This window comes from Anolis carolinensis, chromosome 1 (genome assembly GCF_035594765.1).
Source record: "Anolis carolinensis isolate JA03-04 chromosome 1, rAnoCar3.1.pri, whole genome shotgun sequence".
NCBI lineage: Eukaryota > Metazoa > Chordata > Lepidosauria > Squamata > Dactyloidae > Anolis > Anolis carolinensis.
The window spans coordinates 299,176,940-299,204,624 of NC_085841.1; the positions used below are offsets into that span (position 1 = coordinate 299,176,940).

At 37.4% G+C, this 27,685-nt stretch overlaps 1 protein-coding gene across 6 annotated transcripts in view; it reads left to right on the top strand.

The window, feature by feature from the left end:
* Positions 1-27,685, top strand: part of LOC100557660 (very-long-chain 3-oxoacyl-CoA reductase) — a 184,348-nt gene that overhangs the window by 65,847 nt on the left and 90,816 nt on the right. For 5 of the 6 annotated variants that reach the window (XM_062967906.1, XM_062967910.1, XM_062967909.1 and 2 more), the window contains 2 exons: positions 15,603-15,708; positions 27,413-27,452. The gene's annotated coding sequence lies outside the window, so the exon portion shown is untranslated. The remainder of the gene's footprint in view (positions 1-15,602; positions 15,709-27,412; positions 27,453-27,685) is intronic. The other variant, XM_062967911.1, reaches the window with a different exon arrangement.

Consider the following 27,685-nt stretch of genomic DNA (forward strand, 5'->3'; position numbering starts at 1 on the left):
TTTATTAGATGGTGTGCTTCATCTTTTCTTCTATTTAACAGGGAATTCTGAATATCAGCATAAGAGTGAAGACTGGCATCTAGTTATCGATTTGGACTCATTTGACTTGGCAATGAATTAATTTACTTGCTTTGAAAATGGATCTAACAATTTCATTTATTAAAATTCTGATCATTCTAATGGTTGTGAAGGTTTATGTGATCCCAATGATAACATTACGTGTATTTATCTAGCTATTCATCCCTACCTCAATACTCATGCTCTTTTAGTTTGACTTAACAATATATGTGCGCGACACAGCTGATGTCCTTTAATACCACTTCAACAATCATGGCTTCATCTTATGGATTCCTAGGATTTGTAGCTTGGTGAGGTACTTTCAGCTCTGGTGCTGTAGTTCAGAAAAGTACATTAGAACACTCTAGCAGAGAAATTAAAGTATTTCACAAATGCAAAATACTTCTGCATTCTGTAGGATTAAGTTGATAGTGAGGGTGATACTAGACTTTGCAAATACACACCTCAAAATGGAACCCAGAGCAGAAAAGGTACCTAGGTGTGCGCAAATCGATTGTCACTGGCTGGAGCTTCCGGTCCAGTTGGAGGTTTCATATGCAAACCTAGTTGCACATGACTGCAACCTAGTTGCATGTGGATGCAAACCCTTACTTTCCTATATATTTGATTGGTTACTGTAATACTGTGTGGCTTGACCTGGACAATTATCCCATTGGGAAACAGTACCTTTGTTTGTATCAGGGATGGAATCTATGTAATCTTCATATATGGTTGACATGCAACCTCCAAAAGCTATAAATGGCATAGTCAGTGATGAGGAATCCTGAAAGCTGCAGATCAAAAACATCTGAATTCTTCCCACAACTGTTCCACAGACACATTTCATGGAGATACGTGTGTCATCATGTATGCATGTTTGTGTATTTCTCTCTATATGAGAAAGAGTTGACAGTAGTCTACTGTAAACCAGCAGAGGGCATGATCCAGGATTAGGGAAGCTATTGCATAGCATGTTAGCAGTTCTTGAAGGTCGTTCAAGAATGTTAAATTGGCAGGATTGGTGCTTCTATCAGTTTTCTTCTCTGGGATGTTGATGAAATGTTGATAGCTGAAAACTGCCTGAGTTCAACCAAACATATTACTATATTTACTCGAGTCTAATGTGTCATCAAATCTAATTTGCACCCTAATTTTGGCAACATGATTTAGTCAAAAAGGTGCACAATGATTAGATTTAAGTAAATACAGTAGATAGGTTACCCCTTTTCTTATTGTCTGAGCAATAAGTCTACTTTGTTGAAGGGATGGCAAACAAACAAATCAAACTTCACTTCTAATGTGTCTTTACAATTTTGTCCCGTGGGGCTCTTTCAACTAGATCAGGGTTTTCACTAACTGGTCAAGTAAGAGACACGAAGGAATGCTTAGAAGCTTACTTTGGCAACTTTGTTGAACACCTGGAGACAAACATTTACTTTGGTTTTTGTTCAGGTGATACTATGAAAACAAAATGTATAAATTGCATTATTTGGTATTATTTAATTGAATGAATTTTAACAGGATTTTAACAGTAACAGGACAAAGGCCTGTTACTACTTGTTATCATGACCTTATCCTTCTTGGCTTCTATAACACAGAATTGTATGTTGTTGATAGACTAGGTCCTGAAGTTTATGAATATATTCTCAAGATGTGGGAGAATTTGGGGTTGTGAGACTGTTCTTAAATATTCTATGTATCAGGAAGCTTGTCTCTGAAATCAAGCAGCTGCTAATATCTCCTGTCAATGCAAGGAGTAGTTGCCATGCAACTCCAGATACTTGGGAAGAAAATTATGTAGAGTCATTTCAGTCTGGTTTCAGAGTTGGTTTTGATACAGAAACTGTTTTGGCTACGCTGATGAAGAACTTCTGCTGGGAGACAAGCAGGGAAAGTGTTTACTTGCTAATTCTCCTAGACATATAAGTGGCCTTAATCAACATTAATCATGGCATACTACTGGATGCGTGTTCTTAGTTGGATCTTGTGGGCAGTGTACTGTGGAGGTATAGTTAGTGATAGATTAGCTTGTGCAGAGGGGGATGACCCTTCTGTTCTGGATAGGTTTGTAATCTCTGTAGTATTTGTGGGATCAAGTGTTCTAAATCAGTAGTTCTCAACTTGTACATCTCCAGATGTTTGAGCCTTCAACTCCCAGAAATCCTAAGAGCTGGTAATCTGATTGTAATCTGGGAGTCGTAGGCCAAAACACCTGGGGACCCACAGGCTGAGAACCACTACTCTAAATAATTTAAACCGGTGTGCTCTTCTAAAACAGGGAGAACTTTACAACAATGAACCATCTTTGGTCACTTCCATTAGGTTTACATGAGATAACCACTGAAATCTCAAACTATCGTTGCTTGGCTGCTAATCACTGCTCCTGAACCACTAGAACTCACCCTTGGTTAATCTCTGATACATTTCTAAGTTCTGTTGAAGAATTAAATACTGCTGTTATGATAAAAGCTTCAGCTGTGATTCTACATAGTTTGGCTAGTAAAGAAACAAAAGTGACTGCAGGAAAATATGAAACATTCAAGAGTGCACAAGACTACATGCAGTACATATCAACAGTCCACCCACGTTCTTTCCCTGTTAGACATGCAGACTACATGTACACTTACTATAATTAAATGAATTGTAGTTGTCTAAATATAAGAATATGATTTCTATCTAGAAAGAAGTCCCCCCTCCCCAGAATAAGTGGGACTAGAAAGACTCATGGTTAGATTTGTTCACTTCCTACTTTATAATTAACAATCAGGACTGATCCTGTGTAATAGTGATATGCATTAAAGGTTATACAAATTTCTTTTTTAAACTTTAGGGATATCCACTTTGCAGTCACTACTTGTGAGCAAGCTAATATTTCCAGTGATCATTATATATTTTTAATGGATCAAGTTCATAAATACATCTATATTTCTTCTCCATTTTTATTTAAACCATAAGAAGAATAGCATAGATGGAAAATTTGAAAACCCCAGATCTCCAATAGGAGGCTCCAAAGCCCTACCTAATTATTTCAGTGTCCTAACCCATAGCCGGTATTGTAAGGTTCATAAAGACAACACTTGACAAATATTTGTGTTCAGATCTGTATACTTGCATTAGAATCACCATAATTGAACAATCCTAAAATTGCTAAAATCCAAATAGCCCACTTCAAATAGCTTACAGACTATTATTATTATTATTATTATTATTATTATTATTATTATTATTTTATTATGACACAGCAAACAAGATAGATATGCTGGATTTCATATCACAAAATCACAAGTCGAACACTTCCCAAGTGTCTAGGACTGTGTGATGTATTTTCGGATGATGCGTGCAGATCCCAGTAGGGTGGCCTTTTGCAGTTGGCAGATTGTGATTTTGTCAATGTCTATTGTTTCCAAATGCCGGCTGAGATCTTTTGGCACGGCAAATGCAAAACTTATTATTATCATCATTATTATTATTATTATTATTATTATTATTATTATTATTATTATTATTATATTCCTTACCCGCCTCTCCCCATGGCTCAAGGTGGGTAACAGCAGAGTTAAAGACACACAAATACTATAAAAATTCTGTAAACACACATTAACATTTATTTCCATAAAAGATACAGATCAAAGCATTTCTGTAAGTTAATAATAATATTTTAATAATAAAATTTATTTATTTTATGCCCTATCTCCCCAAAGGGACTCATGGTGGCTTCCAACAAAAAATGACAAACATTCAATGCCATAATACATTAAACAAAGATAAAATAAACAACTCCACCAAATCCCAAAAGTAAATTCATAACTATAACAAAGTAACCAAAAAGTAAATTTAAATAATAACATAACTGGACAACCACAACATATCTAACATTAAACACAAACCTAAGTCAAGCCAAGTCTAAACATACATATACGTTTGTTAAAATTATTAAAGATGTTTATGCAGCCATATTAGTCACATATTAATCACATGAGAGACCAAAACACATGACATGAGTTTAAAGACTGGCTGGGTAGGTAACCTTGATTTTTGTCATTGATGAGTAATCAAGAAAATTCTTGTTCTTAAAACAGTAGTGCTACCGTAATGCTTTTCTTATGCTGGCGAGTTAGGAAGGGTGCAAAAAAGCACAACACTGGTGCAGATTTTTGGTCTAGGTTATTTGCGTCACCCATGTCCCTGCTATAGAGAAAATCTGAGTGAGAAGCAATAGCGAGCAAAGATGGAACAAAAACTTGGAAAGAAAAGAAGGAAAAAGAATGAAAGGAATGGGCATTTAAGACAAAGCAGCATCTATGGGCCCTTCCACACAGCCATATAACCCGGGATATGAAGGCAGGATATCCTACAATATCTACTTTGAACTGGGTTATCTGAGTCCACACTACCATATATTCCAGTTCAAAGCAGATAATGTGGGATTTCCTGCCTTGATATTCTGGATTATATGGCTGTGTGGAAGGGCCCTATTGCACCATTATTCTACATATCTCTACTCAGGATTAAGTCCCATTGGTCTGAATAGGACTCTGCCCCAACAGAAGAGTTAAAAGTGTTTTCCCAAGTAAGGCTAGTTTCGGCATACCCATCACTCTAGAAACGGGCTATTCTTGAGTTATCCATCTATTACTAGTGTAGCAATTTTGTTGTTCTGTGCTATCACAGAACACTTCTACACTGCCATATAAAATCCAGATTATCTGCTTTGAAATTGATTATATGGCAGTGTAGATCAAGCCTCTGACTTATGCGACCCTAAGGTTATTCTATCTCAAAGTTTTCTTGGCAGAATTTGTTCAAAGGGAGTTTTGCCTTTGCCTTCCTCTGAGGTCTAGGGAGTATATTGTCTGAGGTCACTCGGTGGTTTCCATGACTAAGTGAGAATTTGAACCCTGGTCTCCAGAATTGTAACTGATTCTCAAACCACTACCACACATTATGTGTACTAAACTACAGTAAAGATTTGTAGCATGAGTTGTGAGTTTAAAACATATTATTGGAGGACGTTAGGTAAACCGTTGGCTGTTTCCTAGAATGATTTGACATTTTTGCATTTTATGTTTATTTCCAAATAGTATTCTTGATGAACAAAGCCAGTGGTAATCCTACACATACACCCCACCTCCCACAGTAGGGTCATTTTTGGTTGTTAACAAAATTTTAATGTTATTAGTATTTGTAACACTTCATCTATATTCTGCAAATAATAATGTGTGTTTATGTTCCAGATAAGGCATTATTTATTAGTATAGGTTCTTATAGATTTTGTGATATTTAGGATTTCTTTGATTGCATTAAATATGCAGTGCTATGATGCACAAATACTGGGGAATAAGATCCATTTAAATCATTTATGTTTTACCACTGAAGAAATATATCTCTGCAACAAAAGCACAAAAATATGTTATATCCTCCAAACCTATACATTTTGTTGCTATTTGCATTGTTTTCCAACTCTAGTGTTCTTGAGTTGACATTTCTCTGTTTCTCTGTTCCTGTTTTTCTCCTTGCCATAAGAAATTTCAGGAAATCAATGGTCATATAGTCATTACATGATTATTTTCTGAAGATGGCAAACTAATTAATGTTTTGGTGGTTCAGAGTTAGTTGTAGGCCAACCTCACAATACATGCCTCTTAAACTAGTTCTGTCTGACTGCTTCTTGATCAATGTGTATAGTATCTAATTAGACCCCAATAAAAGGGAATCAAATGTCCCAATAGATATCCACCTGATGTGTTTATATACAATGTATTCAAATGATGAAGGGGATATTAGGGATTCACAGCTCACTGGATGTAATATTTATTTTTCTAGTGTTGTGGTGTGCATTCTGAAGGTGCTAGTTTTTAAGAGACAAATACATTATTTTAAAATGCATGTACATCTGCAAATTTCAAAAAAGGCTGCAGGACAAAATTAATGTGGTTAATATCCACCCACCCCCACCCACGAAAGAAAAGGCTATGGCTGGATATAACCAAATCACTAAAAGACATATTTGGGGAGTGTTAGCTGTTAAGCAGCACTCAGAGCTTTACTAGAAGGCTGTTGCTGTATTTAGCATATACAAAATAAGAGAGGGTTTTTTTGCTATATAAATTATAATTCAAGATCCATTGGGTATAGAAATTGATGCTGCAATCCACTGATTCAGCAAAATTGGATAATCAAATTCTTCATTTCATTTTTACCAGTTTGTGATACCATATTTATTAAGAAACAAATATTTATTTATTTTTAAATCACTTCTATATTTCTTTCTCTCTTTTTCTTTCCTTATTTGATAAGTGTAAAAGTAGAGGAGACAACAAAGGTCTTAAATGTACAGAACCCTGTCTGGATACAAGTTGCATTTCTATTATCCGAAAAGTAGAAGAGACAAAAACGTCTCAAATGTACAGAACCCTGTCTAGATACAAGTTGAGTTTTTATTATCTGAAATGCTTAGGACCAGAATGTTTAAATTTTGGCTATTACTTGAGGTTACCAGCACATACCCTCCCGTCTTTAGTTCTTGTAACTCTGTGAAGAGGCACAGCTGGTGTAATAGTCAAAGCAGATAGTAAGTACATCATATCTATCTGTGATGTCATTTGAAGTGTGGGATCCAAAGTATTATATACCTTCATTAATGTCATTAATGTCAACACAATAGGCTAGATATTAGATAGAAATAAGGAATGATATTCTAGATGAATAATTATTTAACAGTTTATATACTTTTGAATAATGCACAATTGGCACAGGCAAAAGATTCCAACTATAAATGAAATATTAGGGGTACTCTGTCTATTATCTAAATCAAAGACAAATTAATGCCTTCTTTTACCAGCCACTTTATATGTGTATATGTGTCTGTATGTAATAACATACATGCAGTGTCAGTTCCATATAATTAGGAACCAAATATAGGTGGAGATTCTCTTCTACAAAAGGGTCCCTTAGAATTTGTTCTGGAAGAAGAAAATCCACACACATTTTTTCCTGCTACTTCACAGTCCCCAAAAGAGATGGAGGACTTAGACCCATCTTGGATCCCCAGGATCTCAACAAATTCATAAAGCCAAGGAAATTCTGGACAACCACTGCTTCCCCCATTTTTCCACTACTCTCCCCAAACAACTGGTTTGCCACGATACACTTCAAAGATGCCTGCTTTCACATTGCAATTCTCCCCTCCCATTGACTCTTCTCTTTCAAGGGCTTTTCACTTCATCCTCCTCCTCTTTGGTCTCACAACAGCCCCCAGGGTATTCCCAACGTGCATGGCAATGGTGGCAATGCAACTTCGAAAGTGACAGGTCGTACTATTTTCTTACTTGAACTATTAGATTCTCATACGTCAGTCAAGACAAAGATTTTTTGACCACATCTCAATCTCTCTTGTTCTTCTGCAAGAACTAGGCCTTATCATTAACAGGGAGAATCCCAGGTCAATCCATCAACACAGATCAACTTCATTGAAATACTGCAGAACTCCAACCTGGAAAAATCCTTCCTACCAGAAGATAGATTAAGCACTCTTCGGTCAAAAATCAAACTCTACTTCAGAAACTGCTGCAGAAGAGCACGAGAATTCCAAGTTCTTCTCGGCCACATGGCCTTAACAGTGGCAGTCACACTGTTTGCCCACCTACACGAAGCCCCTCCAACAGTGATTTCTCGACAGCTTTAATCCAATAATGGATTCTCCCTCAAAGAGGCTCTTGATGCTGAGACCAATCCTCAAGTTCCTCATGTCATGGGGCTCTTGGTGCAATGTTTGCAAAGGAATGCCCTTCCATCCTCCACAATCGTCCTTTGTTCTCACAACTGACTCTTCAATGGCAGGATGGGAAGTGGGGGGGGGGGGGTCCTCACTGCCACGGTCTTTCTATCCACAACAGTTGGAACACAGAAGAGACTCAAAAACACATAAATTATCTCAAGCTTCTTTCTATTTTCAAGGCATTAAGACCATTCAAACAATTCTCCAGGGCTCCCACTCCCTGCTATGTCTCACCATTCAACTCTGGAAATGGTGTATCCAGAGCAATATCTTTCTGATAGCCATTTACCTGCCAGGGAAACACTACAGCCTCCCCAATGCCCTCAGCAGAATCTCAAAATCTTGCCATGTGTGCCGTCTCAACCCCAAATACCTTCATCCAATATACCACGAATGGGGTCACCTGAAAATAGACCTTTTCGCGTCCATCTCCAACTATCAGCTCCCTCTCTTCTTTGCCAGAATTGCTCTGGATAAGCACTTGGGATGCCTGGGCAATACCTTTCTACCTGACTGGATGGGAGACCTTTCTATGCCTTACCACCAATTTCACTCACCAACAGAGTACTCAAGAAGATAATACTTCACAGTAAAACCTGCATCCTCATAACACTAAGATGGCCCAGAAAACTGGTACACCATCCTGACAACCATGTCACGCCAATGGTACTGACTCCTCCCATCTCCTCCGGATCATCTTTCCATGTTGAGCAGCCAACTCTTGCATCCAAATATTCCCTCCCTCCACCTTACAACATGGAGGATTGGGTTCTAAACTCACTTCCCCCATCAGTGAGAACTGATGGGGGAACCAAAAGCGTACAAGACCTCAACAAAAAAGTCCAGCTCTTACAAGCTTCTTCATTTCTCATCCTTCCTCAAAGACACTGACATCAGGCTCAAAGATGCCTTGATACAAAACATTTTGGAGTTTCTAATCCACGTCTCTCAGTCCAATATTTCAGTTCCCTCAGTAAAATGCTGTTTGGCTGCCATCTCCTGGCACTTCCAGTGCCTGGGTCAGTCCTCCTGTTTCCAACATTCCTGGATCAGAACCTTCCTTTGGGGATACAAGAACCTATACCCTCCAACAGCACCACCTACACACAGTTGGAGTCTCAAGCTCATTCTGTCCCAACTTTCAGGACCACCATTTGAAACTTGGCAACTTGTGACTTTTCCCTCCTTTCCTGGAAGGTGGCCTTCCAGGTAGCCATAACATCTGACAGAAGAATCTGAACTTGCTGCTCTTTGAGTTGATCCCCTTGCCTTACTTTCCACATGGACAAAGCAGTTCTGTGACTGGATATTTCTTTTCTTCCAAAAGTAGTATTCTCTCTCCGTATAAACCAGTACATTGTTTTACTAGCATTAGCACAAAATCCTGTCACTTCCTTCTAGAGCAGACTGCACTCCTTGGATGTCAGGAGAGCACTTCTCTTTTATAGATAATATACTGAACCTGTTAGAAAATCCAACAGACTTTTCTTATATTATGCCAGCACAGCCTTTGGGACTCCTGTATCTTCCTAAATATTTTCCTAGTGGATTTCCTCAGTTATTGAACTTTGTTATAAACTTACCAAAAAAATACCCTCGCGGTGTTGATCCATTCCCACTCCACCAGAGTGGTTGCCACATCTACGGTCTTCCTTAACAGAATCCCCTTGGACTGTATTTGTTGAGTGGCCACTTGGTTCAATCCACTGACATTTGTATCTCATTATAGACTCAATGCCCGCGCATCTAGAAAGCAGCATTCGGTCAACTGGTGCTTTTCTCATGTGTGGCCTAACTGATATTTTTGCTTGTTTCACTGTGATGTACACTTCATGTATCATCCATTGTTGATGTTTTAAGTTACCTATACTTCAACAGTCGGTATAGTATGTACTTACCTGTTGTTATTCTTGTTCCCTTCAATACCAAAAGCAAGGTATACCTAAACCTTTACTCTTTCATGTTTAAAGAGAGACTCACACACTGTATTTTTCCTGTTATTGCACTTTATTGAATTCTCTCAGTTTGCACATGTTATGCACTTCTTTACAATGACTTTTTGCAGTTCCAGATAAAGACTTCCATTGTTTACCTTATTCACTTTTGTGTCATGTTCCCTCCTCCTATACCTTAGCTTGCTAGTCTCCAGTTGTGTGATTCATGGAAACCACGAAGATGAAGGGCAGGTTGCTTACCTGAAACTGTGTTTCTTTGAGTGGTCATCTGTGAATTCACACAGCCCTAGGGCCATGCCACTATCCTCAAAGCCTGCAACTGCAGCCATGGAACTGAGGGAAGAGGTTACTGCCAAAATTCAAACTGCTAAAGCTTTTGAAAATTCCGTTAGTTCACTGCGTAGGTGCAGAACAAACCAGTTGTGTGAATTCAGATATTAACATTTGAAGAAACACAGTTACAGGTGAGCAACCTGTCCCTTTGCTTCACTAACTCAGAAGGGGAGGGGGACAGGAGAGAAGGAAGTAGAATCTTGCCCTCCCCAGTAGGTTCAGACAAAAGCAAACTGCTGCAGCCTCTATATTCTTCCTCATCAGTAGCTTCTGCCATATTTATAATCACAGGAGTGCAAGATTTCTTTATTGTTGTAACCTTGAACAATCCATGTTGTTTATTATATATTGAGATGGGTAAGGACCATGTGCATAAATATGACATTGGAGATAAACAATCTAAGCTGGAGAAATAATCTGAGAAGAATAGGAAGTGGTATAACTTCAGCAAATAGGTTAAAGATGCAAAAAAAAAGAACACCTCTCAATAACTCTGCAAATAACACTACTGTAGATAGTAAAATACAAGTATTATTTGCAATAATGAGAATACCGCTTTGGTTGGCAGTGGTTACTTTTGTACTAGAGTGATGTGATTTATTCTTCCCCCATCTGAAGAAAGAGTTCAATAAATTAGAAAAGATTCAGAGCTGAAAAGCAGCAAAATAAAGGCATATACATGGACATGTGGAGCTGCAAATGTTATACAAAAGCATAAAGATTGATTTCTAAATGGTTTGAAACTGAATATGTCACGTTGGATGAAGCAAAGTGATAGGATGTGTTCTACATGTGGCATTTGATGATATCTCTGATGGATCACTTACCCATACAACTTACAAGTATGATGTTTAATTTAGTGAACGATGCATTGATTGTGCCATGTTTCTCCTAGCGCAAGAACCAAAATGGTTTACAACATGAATTAAAAGAGTATACTAAACTCTTAGACTGGGTAAAATAAACACTTACAGCACTGAAGAACACATTTTAAAATAAGCCCTGTTAAAGGTAAACATGGAATTGAAACAGTTTAAACATAACAAAAAATGGGTGAAAGTACAGAACACCCCACAGTCAAAAGATAAACTGCCTCACAAGTACCTGAACAAAAGTTATGAGGGAAATATCTCTATCTATCTATCTATCATCTATCTATATACCAATATATAAAAGGTCTGCATAACAAGAACAAGAATAATTGCAAAATCATTGGGAAATGGATGAAAGAATTGGTTGGATTTAGACATATGCTTTGTGGTGAACAGAAGGACTTCTATATTTGATATAGCCTTATAGTTTTTCACTTATAAGGCTCAGGCATAGAATAAGTTACTTGTCCCTGTGTTTCACTGACATACTGGTCTCTACATGGTCATATCCTTGCCAAAGGGTTGAAACATTTTACCTACCTAATCATTCACCAGCAAATTGAACTGATGTTACTATACTTTTAAAATATTGATGTTGGTGGTATGTTTCACAGTTGCTTTTAATACTATAATTTTACATTTATTTTTTGGCAGTTTAATGGAGAAATTCCTCTCTTTCTAACATTGAAAATAATAACAGAACACTGCAAGCAATTTTTATAGATAGACTGAAACAGTTTTGCAACATAACCAGCGGGCTGTGTGTATGTGAATTTTTCAGCGGCGGTAGGGTTTTTTTTTGTTTTTGCAAGTTTTGCCCCAAAGTTGTCTTGGAAGTACTTCTCTAGGGTGTGATGGGAGCAGTCGGGCTCCATGGTGAAACTGCAAAATCCCATTCCCGCCACCAAAAACAGCGCTTGTGAAGAGGTCCTTAGACTCTGAACTTGCCAACAAAGTAGGGGGGGGGGAGAGAAAAACTGGGACATGTTAAAATCAGCTGAAAAATTAAATGCCAGAGGATTCAAATTGGGACATCTGGGGAATATGTGATGATATAATTAAAGAATTTTAATTTCTGCACTAAAGAAGCAGTTTTCATCGAATGACTTCGAGAGCTGTATATCTAGGATGGGGTTTGCTTGCATCTGTGGAAGGAAGTCTACCTCAGATGTTCTCTTGGTTTAACAAGAGCTGTTTGTTACCTTAAGTTGTTGGCTGTTTTTCAGAGCTAACACTCTGCATGGAAGTCACCTAAAACCAAATCCTGACATCCAAATAGATCTACATTTTGAGATTTTATACCAAGTCTGGTGAAAGCACAGCCTATGAGTTGCATATAGTCCAACAGTCAGAAAGACACCTGCAGTTCCAGATTTTGATGACCCTCAAAGCCCTCTAATGATCCCTTTATATACTTAGTTTAGTTCATAAAAACCTTTTTGGATCTGTGTCTTTCAATTTTCTTCCATGACTTTTGTCTGCATTTGTGTTTATGTCAGAGTCACCAGCAATTGTTTGTTGTGTACCCAGTGCATATACTTGGTGTACATTTTGCCTTGGCATCATTTGCCAGCTTCCAGATCTAATACATGTCCTGGGTTTAACCCTAGGGCTGTTGCCTCAGAGCTTCTGTGAAGTATTTCTGGACTAGATTTTAGCAACCTCGGCTCTTAGTTAAAATTAAACCATCTCTGGCAACCTTTTCATAGTATTGCCATTTTGTTATCTGTTCTTCTAGCTTCTTAATTGTAGAACAAGAAGCATCTCCAGCTGACTATTGATATACAAACTTACATTGGTTATACAGAGGTGATCCAGAAGTCTTTCATTAGTTTTCCTGCCTATAATAATATGGGTATTAGGTAACAAGTGACCCTTTCATGTGCCAATGAGGCAGATTCTTGTTACTGCTTTAACACGATTGCAGTGATCTCTGTTTATCTTGCAAATCATTACTATAAACAGCTACTTGTATCTGGCAAATAAAAATGGATAACAGTCTGGCAAAGATGATGATGATGAGTAAGCCCATCATTTGTAGGATCCACTTACTAGGGAAAATATATATTCTGTGTGCCAAGTTTGGTTCAATTCCATCTTTGGTGGAGTTCAGAATGCTGTTTGATTGCAGGTTAACTACAACTCCCAAATGAGAAAATCAGTAGCAAAATTACAGTTATGAAGTAGCAACAAAAATAATGTTATGGTTGAGGGTCGCCACAACATGAGGAACTGTATTAAGGGGTCGCAGCATTAGGAAGATTGAGAACCACTGCTTTAAATAAATGTTGCGCCCATGTGATTCTAGGGCAGAACTCAAAAGTAAACACAGGAAAACAGGCACAACTACATTGTAGAATTACTGAAGTTTGACACCACTTTAACTGTCATGGCTCAGTGCTATGGGACCTTGGAAATTATAATTTGGTGAGGCATCAACATTTTTTTTTTAGCAGAGAAGGCTAAAGACTTCATGAAACTACAACCCCATGATTCCAGGGGTAGATGCACTCCTAATCAGATTTCCTTGGAGAGTAACAGACTGTAAGCTTTTTCTTATTTATTTACTGAATTTATACCCCACCCTGCTCACCCTGAAGGACTCAGAACGGCCTTACAATAGGCATCAATTCGATGCCACATAAAACAAACATATAATAAAATAATCATATACATTAAAAACATAAAATTAAAGCATATAAATATTAAAACCATTTTTTAAAACCACATAATCCAAAATCATAGTCAAAAAGCCATTTTTCCCACAGCTGTCCTAGCTGTCAAGAGACATATGCCTGCACTTTACATGGCTAGAATGTGATCTATTTGTATGAATGTATGTATTCTCAACCAAGAAAACTATGGGCAGAGTCTTCCTCCCAATCCAGATTAGGACCACAGCAGGGAACAAAGAGTATAAGAGCCCCATCCACACTCCTCTCACTAATGTCCCAGCCCAGGTCAGGGTTGCTGTGTTTACAGTTGACTAGAAAAGGTAATGTTGAAAACTAGAAGAAACACACTCTTCATTTTCCAATTTTTGTAATAAAATGAATTGTTGTTATATGCCTTATTTCGGACTTATGGTGATCCTAAAACATATCGATCACAGGGTTTGCTTATCAATAATTGTTCAAAGAGGGGTTGCCAATGCAGCTTTAGCCCTCTAAACATAGCCTGGTAATTATCAAGGTCCCATATATTTATGGGACCTTGATAAAACAGTGAATATCAAATTGGGATATATTGTCACTGTTGTTATATTTCTAGGATTTCAGGCTGTGATTTTATTATTCTGTGCCTTCAAGTTCTTTCCCAAAGTATGGTGATGCTATGATGAACCTATCACAGAGTTTTCTTGGCAGAATTCATTCAAAGGAGATTTGCCTTCCTTGCCTAAGTCTCCCAAGGAAACCCTGATCTCCCGAGTTGTAGTTCAGTGCTCAAACCACTAAACAAAGCTGGCTACTCATTACTTAAAAAGCAACCCCAAAACAATACATGCTTTCTTACTAGCCCCATGACTTTTGATGCATGTTTGATCCTTTAGAGCCAGAATAATAATAATAATAATAATAATAATAATAATAATAATAATAATAATAATAATAATAATACTTTATTTTTATATCCCACTCCCATCTCCCCCAGGGGGACTCGGGGCTCACATGGGGAACAAGCCCAATGTCACATACAATAAAGAGTCATACATTAAAACCAATATAAACAATAAAACCATATAACAGCATAAAACAGGATAAAACAGCATATCAGAACAATGAGTCTGAGCATAGTGCAATATATATAGGGGCAAAAATTATACAGGCTCAGCGTAAGGCTCAGGATAAAATATAGGGTGATCAGGAAGACAGTAATTCATTTAAAAATAAAATCAACCAGAGAGGAACATTGATGAGAAGGCTGTTACAACTACATCTCTAACTGGGACTATTCAGTCAGAAGCATTTCTAAATAGCCATGTTTTGAGGTCCTTACAAAAAATGGACAGAGAGGGTGCCAGCCTGATCTCCTTAGGGAGGGAGTTCCAGAGCCAGGGGGCCACCGCTGAGAAGGCCCTCTCCTTCGTCCCCACCAACCGCACCTGAGACAGAGGCAGGAGCGAGAGGAGGGCCTCCCCAGATGATCTCAAGGCCCATGTTGGTTCATAGGGGAGGAGGCGGTCACAGAGATAAGCAGGACTATCATATACATATACATAAAATAAGATAAAATAAACTGAAGACAGCTCCACAAAACCTGAACTGACACTGTTTCATAACCCGTTTTGCATTATTTTATAATCTGTGACATGCATTATTTAGCCATCCTAAGTACCAGATTTCCTTTTTTTTAACTTTAAGAAAATCACAACAAGGTATACAAAACAAACCAGTTCACCAGACATTAGTCAACAGAAGAATGTTGCAATGTATTCAAGAAACTAGGTGAATGCTAAAGCTTCTCCTTCAGACAATTCATTTAAAAAGAGGACATTGAAAGTTGTTCCCTCAGTGGAAAATAAGATAAACGTTTTTTTTTAAAAAAAACAACAACTGCAACTTACTGTTTAATTATATAGTGTGCTTTTTGGTTTTGTATTTTGTGCAGCCATTTTCTACAACTTTTCCTGTCTCTTTCAAATAACAAAGATGGAAAATTATTCTGAAAAAGGAAACCATTTCCACTTCTTCCAGAAAGCAGAAACCTATTTTAGGTATGTATACAAGTAGGGTATGTATGCATGGGTTCTCACCTGTATGTGTTGTCATTGCCATTCCAATATACTGTAATCACATTATTTCTTAACAGAAATAAAGAGTCTCATAGTTTGAGTCAGAAAAAATAAGAGATGGTAAAAATGTATAAACAACTGAAACATATGTTTGTGTATGTTTTGTACAGATGTATTGTTGTTTTCATTCCATTGGTTCCCAAACTGTGTTAGAGACTACAGTGTGCCTTGAAAAATGAAGACTCCATGTTGGATACTTGAACCATCATTCTTTTTCAGTAAAAGTAGGGAGGCCATATGCAGCATTACTCTTTCTACTTTTGTCAGTTTACAAATGTATTTATTTACAGTATTTATATCCTGCCCTTCCCACCCCGAATGGGACTCAGGGCAGATCACAGAACACATGTATGGCAAACATTCAATGCCGATTATACAATGACAAGACAGACAACGGATAGAGGTATTATATAGGCTTTTCTCCATTTTTTTCAGCATCTTTGGACGCTCAGTTCCAGCAACCGGGGGGGGGGGGGGTCCATCTCCTTGCTGAAGAGCTTTGTTTGTTTGTAAACTTTTCCTCCTTTTTCTAATTGAAACTCCGTGCCTAAAATACCTCCCTGGTTTGCTGTTTTCAATATGCTAGGTGGGCGGATCATCCTGGGGAAAGGAGTACAACTCTGGATTTCTTCCACACTGCAGCTGACTGGTGTGGAAGAAATCCAGAAACATTAATATCACCCTATATGAACAATTTCCATCCCTCTGTCTTCAGTGATGAGCAAAGTCACAAAACTGGCCAGAAGCTTAGAGAGTTGGTGGGCCTTCCATTGCTGTAAGTCTCCAAGCCAAGGTTTCACTAAATTTCTAACAGAAAGCAATGGATCCAATTTATAAGGCCCTCTATTATTCTGTGAAAGTGGAAGAGGACACAAAAAAGTCTTATCAACTTGGCCAAGTATCAAAACTCTTTGAAGCACTGGCCTAGGTTTCATTTGTGTCTTGGTGCATGTGCTAGTATGTATATAAAGTTTTAGATAGAAAGTGTGTTTAGATGTGGTAGATAGTGGAGCAAGACTTAATTGTCCTTTGGCCATGTCTAATGCATTTCCTGAATTCTCCTCAATGGTCAATTAAAAAAGGGAAATCTTACTAATTTTATATATATATATATATATATATATATATATATATATATATAAACCATGACTGGGAAATCAATTAATATGATGGAAGAAAGTAATACATTATGTGGATCAACTCCACCTTCTTAATTGGATGCAGGCTCAAATCATACCTAGAGTAGACCTAATGAAATCCATGGAAATGAAATAGTCATGATTAATTTAAGTCTGTCTATTCAAATGAATAAACTCCAAGTATGACAAAGTCAGCAAGTCTGGATCAAGCCCACTGTATATTGCTGCATCTATCAAAAGACATTTGTCTAGAGACATTTGTCCCAGCCAGTTTACCAGCTGTTGGGATTTGAAGGCCAAAACATCTACGGACCCCCAGGTTGAGAACCATTGGTCTAGAGAAATGTACTGTATGTTGTTAATGTTGCAGCTGTTTAATATAGTATAATTCACTTAGTAGATTTATGTACTATACTTCAGTTACTTTTTCCAAGGCTCTTTACATAAAAAAGATATGAGAATTTGTGTATATGAAAATCCCAAGTACAGTCAATAAAATAACAGAATAAAAAAGAGCACCAAAATAATTTTTACTCGAGGATAATTATATCTGTATTCTGAGATTTGTGTCATCAGCCTTCAGAGTTAAATTTCTGTTTGTGCCAGCTCATGCCTATGGGATGCGTACCCATCTGCACAACATATGTAATCAAGATTGTACATTTGTCTATATTACTTAATCATCATGTATTAGTGGTGCATTGAAAATGATTTATTGGAAGCTGACCCGTAGCATTTACACTAAAAACTAAAAACATCTGGGAATAAAGATGACACATACTACTTTTCTAGTATATAATTAACTGGATAGTTTTGCTGGTAATGAAGCACTTAGGTAAGTGGTTGCCAGTAAGCCCATGCTGAACTAAATGGCTCAGCACCTTAAATACAAGAAGCTAACACAACATTAGGCTTCTGGGCCCAGATATATACAGGATGTTAAATGTACAGTATTTCAGGACTTAACTACATATGGCATTAACCATGCTTCATCTTTAAGGGGAGCAATGCTGAATCTTAAAAGGATCTGGAAAATTTATTGGAAGTAGTAATCTCTAGTCACTAAGCTTTTTTTTTTTACTAGTGAATGTGTGAACTGTTTCTATTCTAAAGGTAGTTGAGCTGTTGTGTTTCTTCAGAGCTGGTTGTCATTTCGTACAATTATTGATGCTCTGATTTCTTAAGATTTGTGGAATTCTTCAATTCTGAATAAAACTTAAAAACTAAAATGGATAATTATATACTATGCTATCTTCTTATTCATATTAGGAAGCATAAAAGCTGGAAGCATAAAAGCTGGAAACACTCCTTTTTCAGTAAAATTTCTAATGCAACCAATGTCTAAGGACCTAGTCCCAGCACATACACACACACACACACACACACACACACACACACAGAGAGAGAGAGAGAGAGAGAGAGAGAGAGAGAGAGAGAGAGAGAGAGAGAGTTTTAAAACATTTTAATCCATAGAGGGTATGATTTATGATGCAGCTTTTCCTTTCAACTCTCAGGATTCATTAGGCAAATGTCAGAAATAGTCATAAAAATGGAAGGAGAGAATATCATCTTCTGGACTCAGAAATCAAGATGTAACTGTAAAAAACACCCAAAAACACGGGAATAGGAACTGTCCAATTTGCTTAGGTTGAATCGCTTTAGTGACAGGGAGTAAGGAGTGTTCCTGTGGATGTTCCCCTACCAAGCATTGACATTTCTCTCCCAAAATCCTGTTTCATGAGCCTGGCATGGTAATTTTTGAAATTAATGTAATCATTCAAATTACCAAAATTTCAAAATACCTTTGTTTTTTTCTGTTTGTTCAGCTAGCTTTTTAAATCTCGGACTTCTGCAATGGAAAGTACTGAGATCAGAAAAGAGCCGGTACCCCAGAGTACTGTCTCCTTTATTGTTCCTTTGTATTGCTTTTTCCTGCCTCTTCCCCATGTAAATGCAGGTCAGGAAGGCAGTAACTGGTCACGTTTTGCGGGGTTCTTTAAACTTCACAAATAAGTTCCCAACATTACAGTGCTTTTGTATCAGGAATTGGGAGGCGTAATTGGAAAAACAGAAGGAAAGAAAGAGCAATGAGCTTTGGAAAATTTGTCTGCCCAAAGAAAAGCTTTGTGATGCAAGTGACACCTCAGCAAAGCCTGCTCTCCCACCTCCCAGCCATACAAGGGCACAATAGTAATGGGTGAATTCCATTCGGTTGCTGCAAACACAGCACAAGAAACACTTCAAAGGAACCTTCTGCTTTCCCCCATTTCACTCCCTCCATCTCTTTCTCCACTTCAGAGATCTGAATTCCAAGTGATTTCTCTACTGCCAGCACAATAAATCAGTGTCTTCTTTCTCCTCCAGAGCAGCAGGATGGGAGGGAGGGGAAAGCCCTGTTTTCCCAGATTCCCCCCCCCCCCAAGGTTTTTTTTTTTTAATTGAGTGGACGGGAACTGCACTCATGGGTGTGATAAATCTGAAAAATTATTATTTTGGGAGAAAAGGCAAGAAAGAACATCTGATAAGTAATGACAAATGGAACTATGTGCTTATTATTGTTGGTGCATTTTGGGACATTACAACTTGGGTGGCTGGTGCGAAGGAAAGAGAGAGCTCAGAACTAATGACTAAAAAAATGCTCTTAACTCCCATATTTACCACCTGATTAAGCCCTCATGTACACCTTTCAAATATTTATTTATTCAAAGCAATTGCTTGACTACTCTTTCAAATAACTGGCTTCTAACCATACAACATTTTACTAATCTGTCTGCTTTTCTTGGTTAATAGTAATACTTCGAGAGCCAAGGGACACCAATTTCTCTCCTTCCTGACAAAATCATTGTCATCTCAAGATGGCTTACAAAACTTAAAGCACAACATTTCATTGTACAGATGTTAATTAAACTTTGCCTTCCTCGGAGATTACAGCAGGCATGGGCAAACTTCAGCCCTCCAAGTGTTTTGGACTTCAACTCCCGGAAATCCCAGCCAGTTTACCAGATGTTTGCCCATGTCTGAGTTAGAGAATGTGAGTCACCTAGTTGATCTCTATGGCTGAGCAGGGATTTCAACCCTATTCTCCAATGTCATAGTCCAACATTAAAACTACTACATCACCCTGGCTCTCTTTAAAATGGTGATCAACCTCCTTATTTTATCTCATGATCACTTTGTCATGATATCACATTGAAGCTAGCAGCATTAAATTCTGCATGCAAAGAGATCTTGCAGCAATGTAGAGACTGAGGGCCCTTCTAGACAGGTCCAAAACGAGGAACATGTCTTGGTTTTACCTGAGGCGCCCAAATGACGCTGCAGGTAAAAACTAAATTAATCTGGAGAAAAATGGGATTTCCCAGTTTGCTCCAGATTAATAAAACACCTGGAAAGATCTGGTTCTTACGGTAAGGTCCAGATCTTTCTAGGTGAGGACCCTGGGGGAATTGACTCCCGGGACTGCTTCCACAGTCCCGAGGATCAATCCTCTCAGCCATTCTGGTTCTTCGGGCACTTGGAGCCTGAAAGAGTGGGATGCCACCTGCCCCCTCACCCCAGCCCCTATTTCCCCCTCAAAAACTTACTCAAGGGGACTTCCAGCAGTGCAGGCTCCTCCAGAGAGTACTCCTGACACGTGAAAATGATGAGTTAGAACTCTCCGGAGGGGGCTGCGCTACCAGCAGCTTCTCGGGTTAGTTTTTGAGGGGAAAATGGGAGGGGCTGGAGGGGGCTGGATGACATCCCTCAAGGGAAACCTTAGGGTTTGGGTTGGCAATGGGGACAGCAACCTGGGAGGAACTGGGTTAAAAGAACCCAGAAAGAAGTTGGTAACATGCACTTTCATAGGACTCATTTACACATATAATATAACCTTTACTCATCCTAAGTGCAATCCTTATTGTCACCATGATGTTCTTGCACTCTTAGTAGGTAGTATCACAGGGTAACCAGGTTAATCCTCATTAGGAAAAGTTGGGGGTACTCCAGAGTTTGCCATATCAAAAATTATTAATAAGGAAGAACTTACAATACTACCATTTAACCAAAGAAACAGTGGAATGCATATATTGAATTTAGAAAATTCTAAAAAAAGGGGAAAAACCTAAATCAACACATACAATACATATGCATGCACAGCGTAATTGACAATATATGTAATATTTATTTTTAGTTCTGATCTACTTATATGTGAATTTATGGTTTTTATATCTAATGATGCCCCTTATGTGCTGATTCTATCCCATATTGTTAACTGTTTTCTCATTCTATTTTAAATTGTTCAATTTTAGTATTGTATTGTATAAATTTATAAGCAGATTGTAGTGGTTGTGTGTTGGACTACAACTCTTGAGACCAGGGCTGGAATCCCTATTTGATCATGGAAAACCATTGGGTTACCTCGCAAAAGTAAAGACATCCCTTCTGAATAAATCTTGGCAAGAAAACCCCATAGTAGGTTCACCTTAAAATCACTATAAGTTTGAAAAAAAAACCCCTTGAAGACACATAACAACAATAAATTTTAATAGTCCAAAATACAAAAATAACAATATCTCCAGTTTCATCATCAATGTTTTATTAAGATCCATGTGCTTTTTATTTATGCAATTTAGAAGGGCTAGTTTAGAGGAAGGAGAAACTATAAAATATATTTCTAGTAAGGTCATCACAGTAGTTAATACTCAGCTATATAGGCTCTAGCTATTTATCTTCTCAGGTGTTTTAAGGAAAATGTTATAGGTTTTTTAACTATCCTTGGCATCTTTTTGAATTTAATTTTTGAGTGCCCAGTGATACGTAACATATTCGTATCTTCCTGCCCTAGACTTTTATGAAATAATTGGTGCTTTTCAATTTAAAAAACAAAGTATTGCCCTTCTAAACTGTAGTCCTTTATTTTGATAATGCAATTCTAGAATGTTTGAGCAGAGCCTGGTAGAAGAATGAAGTCTTGGAAAGTAGCTTGGAAAAGCTACTTTTCTGGTTATAGAATCTCTCTGACAGCACATCCAATAACCATTGCACGTTGGGGATTTTGGGAGGCGTAGTCTTGAAAAAATATCACCTCTGAGCTTTGTTTCCACACTACAGGAAAGCTTCTTTAGATCTGATATTTTAAATTGTTACAGGCAGAATCATGATTATAATGTCCCAGTTATTCTCCCTGCAATTGGACACACACATACTGCCATTATTGGCAAAATATATGAACTGTAGCTAACAGAGGTAAAGAACTAGAAAGGGGGATATTTTTATAATAATCTGGAAAGAATCATAATGGAAGAGAAATGACTATTTAAAAGTCAGTTAAAGGTACAGCAATAAAACATCTAAAGCATATTTGTTTACCATTCTGACAATGTTCAAGTTCCATCTGAATTCAGCAAGAAACTGACCATCCTTATTCACAGATTTGGCATCTATGTATTCAACAAAGGCTTAAAAACATCCTTCCCCAAAAAATTTTTTTCTAAAAGGTATCTTTGACTTTGCCATTTTATATAAGGAATACCATTTTACCATTGTATATACAGTAGAGTCTCACTTATCCAACATAAACGGGCCAGCAGAACGTTGGATAAGTGAATAAGTTGGATAATAAGGAGAGATTAAGAAAAAGCCTATTAAACATCAAAATAGGTTGTGATTTTACAAATTAAGCACCAAAACATCATGTTATACAACAAATTTGACAGAAAAAGTAGTTCATTACCCATTAATGCTATGTAGTAATTACTGTATTTACGAATTTAGCACCAAAATATCACAATGCATTGAAAACATTGACTACAAAAATGTGTTGGATAATCCAGAACGTTGGATAAGTGAGACTCTACTGTAATGGGACTTGAGCATCAACAGATTTTGATATCCAAGTGCTTTCAAACCCCAGTAGATACCAAGGACACATTGTATTAGCTGTTAACATTAATCTTTCAGCACATATTCTATTTCTATATTTATTAACAAACTCTTATCATTTCCCTTTTTTGATTATTTGTTTTACTTGATCAGCAGTCCAGGTGTTAAACACTGTGCAACCACACACTGTTCAAGCTAAATATAATATAGCAAACTAAATATAATATATGGCTTTGGTCGTGCAAAAATTAAGAAATATAAAATATTTGGAAACTCTGAGATTTAATAATTTGCCTTCTAGAGTGTAGTGTACTGCAAGCAGGCTTTTCTGTCTTCCTTCCCATACATGAAGGATTTGACATGGTGGCCATGGCATTGTGGGAATAACAACCCAATCAAGTCACTTTTTCTAAGTTCTGAAACTGGTGAGAATGGTTTGGCTTTTCACATTTCAGAAATGGTCCCATTCTCCTGGTCAGTTTGAGTTTCACATACTATACTATATTGTGTTTTTTAATTTAAAAACCAAATTACATTGTGAATTATATTGTTTTCTGAATGAGAAATGATTCTGTCCTTGCTTAAACAACATGCACGTTGTAGGGAAGAGGATATCTACTTGTGGCAATACTTACATGCGCTGAGTAATGTCTAGGCTAGTCAGGATTGTCTGTAATATGCAGGCACAACTCAAAACACTGTCATTGCCAAACCATCACATTCATCCCACTGGTTTCACTGGCATTTCATGTATATGGGTGCTGAGATAGTAGGCAGAATGCCTGTCAGTCATATGCTACCAAAACACATCATAGACCCTGGTTGTGATCCAACAATGTGAACAAACAGAATTCATGCAGAACTACACAGAGGAATATTAGGGAATGCTAAAGCTGTATAATCACTACAGAGATGATAAAGACTGTATTTACAGTGTACAATTATAGTAATTTGATACCATTTTAACTGTCATAGCTCCATCCTACAGTACTCTGGTATTTGTAGCCTGGTGGGGTACTTAGTGTTCTCTGCCAGAGAACTTCAGTGCAGCTCCTCAGAACTAGAACACAAGATCTGTCTGGCAGAAAAGTCCATGTACTTCCCCAAACTACAAGTCCTTGGATTCTGTAAAATTGGGCCATGACAGCTAAGATGGCAGCAAATTGCTGTAACTGTGGAATGTAGGTGCACTCCCAGAGTATAATATCATTTTCCAGCCCATGTAAAATATCCTGATCTCAGTGACATATCCCTGGATCTGTGCTGTATGTCTTTAAGGTTTCATCCAATTTCCACTATCTTTGTCAGTTGTATTATATACATTTTGATTAAACCTGAACCCCCAGCACTGAATACAGCCACCCTTCATACCAATGGTTTCTATATCCAGAGATTCCACTATCCATGTCTTGAAAAAAAATAGTATTCCACAAAGCAGACCTTGTTTAAGTAATTTTATATTGTGGACACCATTTTCCTACATTATTGAATATAATGGGATTTGAGCATCCCTGGAGGATCTTTGAACCAAACCCCAGTGAACAGCATGAGCCCACTGTACATCGCTGAGATTGTAAAAATCCCCTCTAGGGCCAACCATCTTTGCCCTCATAGAGTCTTCTAGTGATTAAACGGCATGTCATCCCAATTCTGTACTCCCAGTGTGATAGCAATGGAAGTAGCTAATTTTTTCATGGAGCAGTGGTTCCCAAAAGATGGAAAGGAAAGGAAAGGAACTTCTTAGCTCTACATCTGTTTAGGAAAGTAAAATTTCTCACTGTTAAAATAATTACAGTAGAGTCTTGCTTATCCAACCTTCGCTTATCCAACATTCTGTATTATCCAACACAGTTTGCCTTTTAGTAGTCAATGCTTTTGTAGTCAATGTTTTCAATATATTGTGATATTTTGGTGCTAAATTCGTAAATGCAGCAATTACTACATAGGGCTACTTTGTATTGAACTGCTTTTTCTGTCGATTTGTTGTAAATTATGATGTGTTGGTGCTCAATTTGTAAAATCATAAGATAATTTAATGTTTAATAGGATTTTCCCTAATCCCTCCTTATTATCCAACATTTTCACTTATCCAACGTTCTGCCAGCCCGTTTATGTTGGATAAGTGAGACTCTACTGTACTGATGCCAGTTGAAATATTATGCTTAGAAATATTCATGCCCAATAATCACAATGTCTGTAGTTTGAGCACTCTAAATTAGATTTTAAAATATAGACATGAATTGGATAGACACAATAGCAGAAGGATCCATTTTTATTTAATTCTGGTAGAAATTCTTCTGAAAGTCCAGACTAACTAGAATGGTTTAATCAAATTCTGAGGCCAACCTGATGTACACTGAAACTAGAATCTGGTAATACCGTAATTTTTCTTCCAAACTGCTAATATGATACTCTGAATATCCCCCATTGAAATGAATGAAGCCCGTATACCAGGCAGTCAGGCTGAATGTAGCCTCAGTCATTGCTTACTTGGAAAATAAGTACTACTGTTGAAGACACCTGGAAAAAAAACTTTGTTTTCTGAACAAAAATTAAAAATATTGTGTATAAAATTATCTTCTGCTATTTGTATACAGTGCATATGAAACATATATGAATTTCATGTTTAAACCTTGGTCCCATCTCCAAGATATCTTGTTATGTGTATGCAAATATTCCAAAATCCTTCTGATCCCAAGCCTTTCAGATAAGTGATACTCAACCTGTATGCTGTTTTTTCTCCCTTGATCCATGGGGAAAGGCAATTATCAATGATGATGATGATGATGACGACGACGACGACGACGATGATTTCCTATGGTGTCGATATGATTTTCCTGCTTCTTGGTAGGGGGTTGGACTGGATGGCCCATGAGGTCTCTTCCAACTCTATGATTCTATGTCGATTTTCCAACCATCCTAAGACAGCAGGAGCTGTTGGCAATACCTTTTGAGTTGTGGGGACACATTTTTTGAGGAGCAGGAAGAATTAACAGAAAGAAATGTCTACACAAAAGCAAAGCTCAACTTGGACCCCTTTCACACTAACACAATCATAGAGTCACATTCTGCTTTAACTGCTGTGCCAAGATCCTCTAGATTCCTGTAATTTGCAGACTAGGGAAAAGCATTGAGAATTCCCAGCCAGAAAAGTCTACTGGTCTCACTGAACTATAAATAGAGCCATGACGGTTAAAGTGGAATAAGAGCAGTATGATTGGAAAATGTGAATGGGTGGGGGATGTGCCTCGGGGTAGGCAATGTAATCCAATCAATTGCATGTGTAATAATAAACCTATTCATGAACTTTCTATTGCCGTTAAATTGTGGCAACTTGATCGGAATTAAATTAGAAGTTTTGAAACTAATGAATGACAGGGTAGGAGGAGAAGGAAGTGTGCATTTTATTGATCCATTTCCGTAAGACAACAAGACAGACTTTTTCCTGCTCTTTTAAGCTGATCTCATAAGAGCTACTATATGTATGCTAATTTTATGTTTTTTAACAGGAAACAATTTGCACTCGTTAGGAAAATGAAACATGCAAACAGAAGTATCAGTTCAGCTGTACATATTTTCACCTCCTGCTCCTACAGTCTGAATATTTCACATAACAAGGTCAATATCCTATACATCAGTGGTTCTCAACTTGTGGGTCCCCAGGTGTTTTTACTTCAACTCCCAGAAATCCCAGCCAGTTTACCAGATGTTAGGATTTCTCGGAGTTGAAGGCCAAAACATCTGGGGACCCACAGGTTGAAAACTACTGCTATACATACTGGAATTTGGTTGCCAAATATTTCAAGCCCTTTTGGGCACCTTGGTCCTCATCCTGCCTTTAAGTGCTCTCACCTGCAAATGTCTCTCTACTGAGAGGTGAAAGGATTTGGAAGGATTTGAAAGGCTAATGTGCACAGAATTCCAGCTGGACCATCTATAATAGATGAGATTTTAAACACACTCCTGCCTTCAGTAGATATTAAATTAGGAGTGAAGTTTTTACTCAATAGCTTTTCTATCTCTTTTACTGTTCCAAGGCATTTCACAGATAACATTTTGTGGCATACTATAGAAAGTGTTTGCTGTAGGAATATGGGACCCAGTCCTATAGGCAAAGGATTACGAAAGCTTGGTCTCAAAGACAACTTTACTTAATCCCCTGCCCAGATATGTGCAAAGATCACTTGGAATTGTTATATTATACCATACTATTAATGCACAAGTGTCCTGTGTATCAAAAGATGATGTTGTTTTGAAAATGCATAGCTGATGCTGCATTGCCCAGCATTAAAATTGTTATTTCTTTGTGTAATTAATTAATATCCTTCTTTTCTCCTAATACATGAAGAAAGGCATCTTACCGTGTAGAATTAAAGCAAATTAACAACAATATTAACATATGGATTCTTTATTATGTTTATAACCTAGAAGTAAAATTAATCTAAGATCAATTTCTTGAAAATCTGAAACTTGAATAACTCCTTAAATAAAATTAAAATCTTAGTTGGGGTAAGGCCGCCTGCTGTATGTAAATGCATCAAGACTATCTTTTTGAAAGAGAAGTTACGGATTGGTTTCTCATTTGAGAATGGTATTACTCTTACAGATTTCCCATCCTTTTTCAGATGCAATATAACTGGAAGTAGGATGAAGAATTTAAAAAAGGTAACTGGATATAAACCTGCTATTTTGATAATATAAAGGAAATATTTATTTCAAAGACCTTTATAAAAAGAAAGACTGTGTTCTTCATATGTGTAAGGAACATTTTATATGCACAAAATAAGTGAAAAAATCACACTTTTGTTCACTCTCAGGAGAACTGCATAGAAAATTCCATATGCTTCAAAATATTAATGAAAACATTTGTTTCATAATTTTATTGAAATGACTATCAC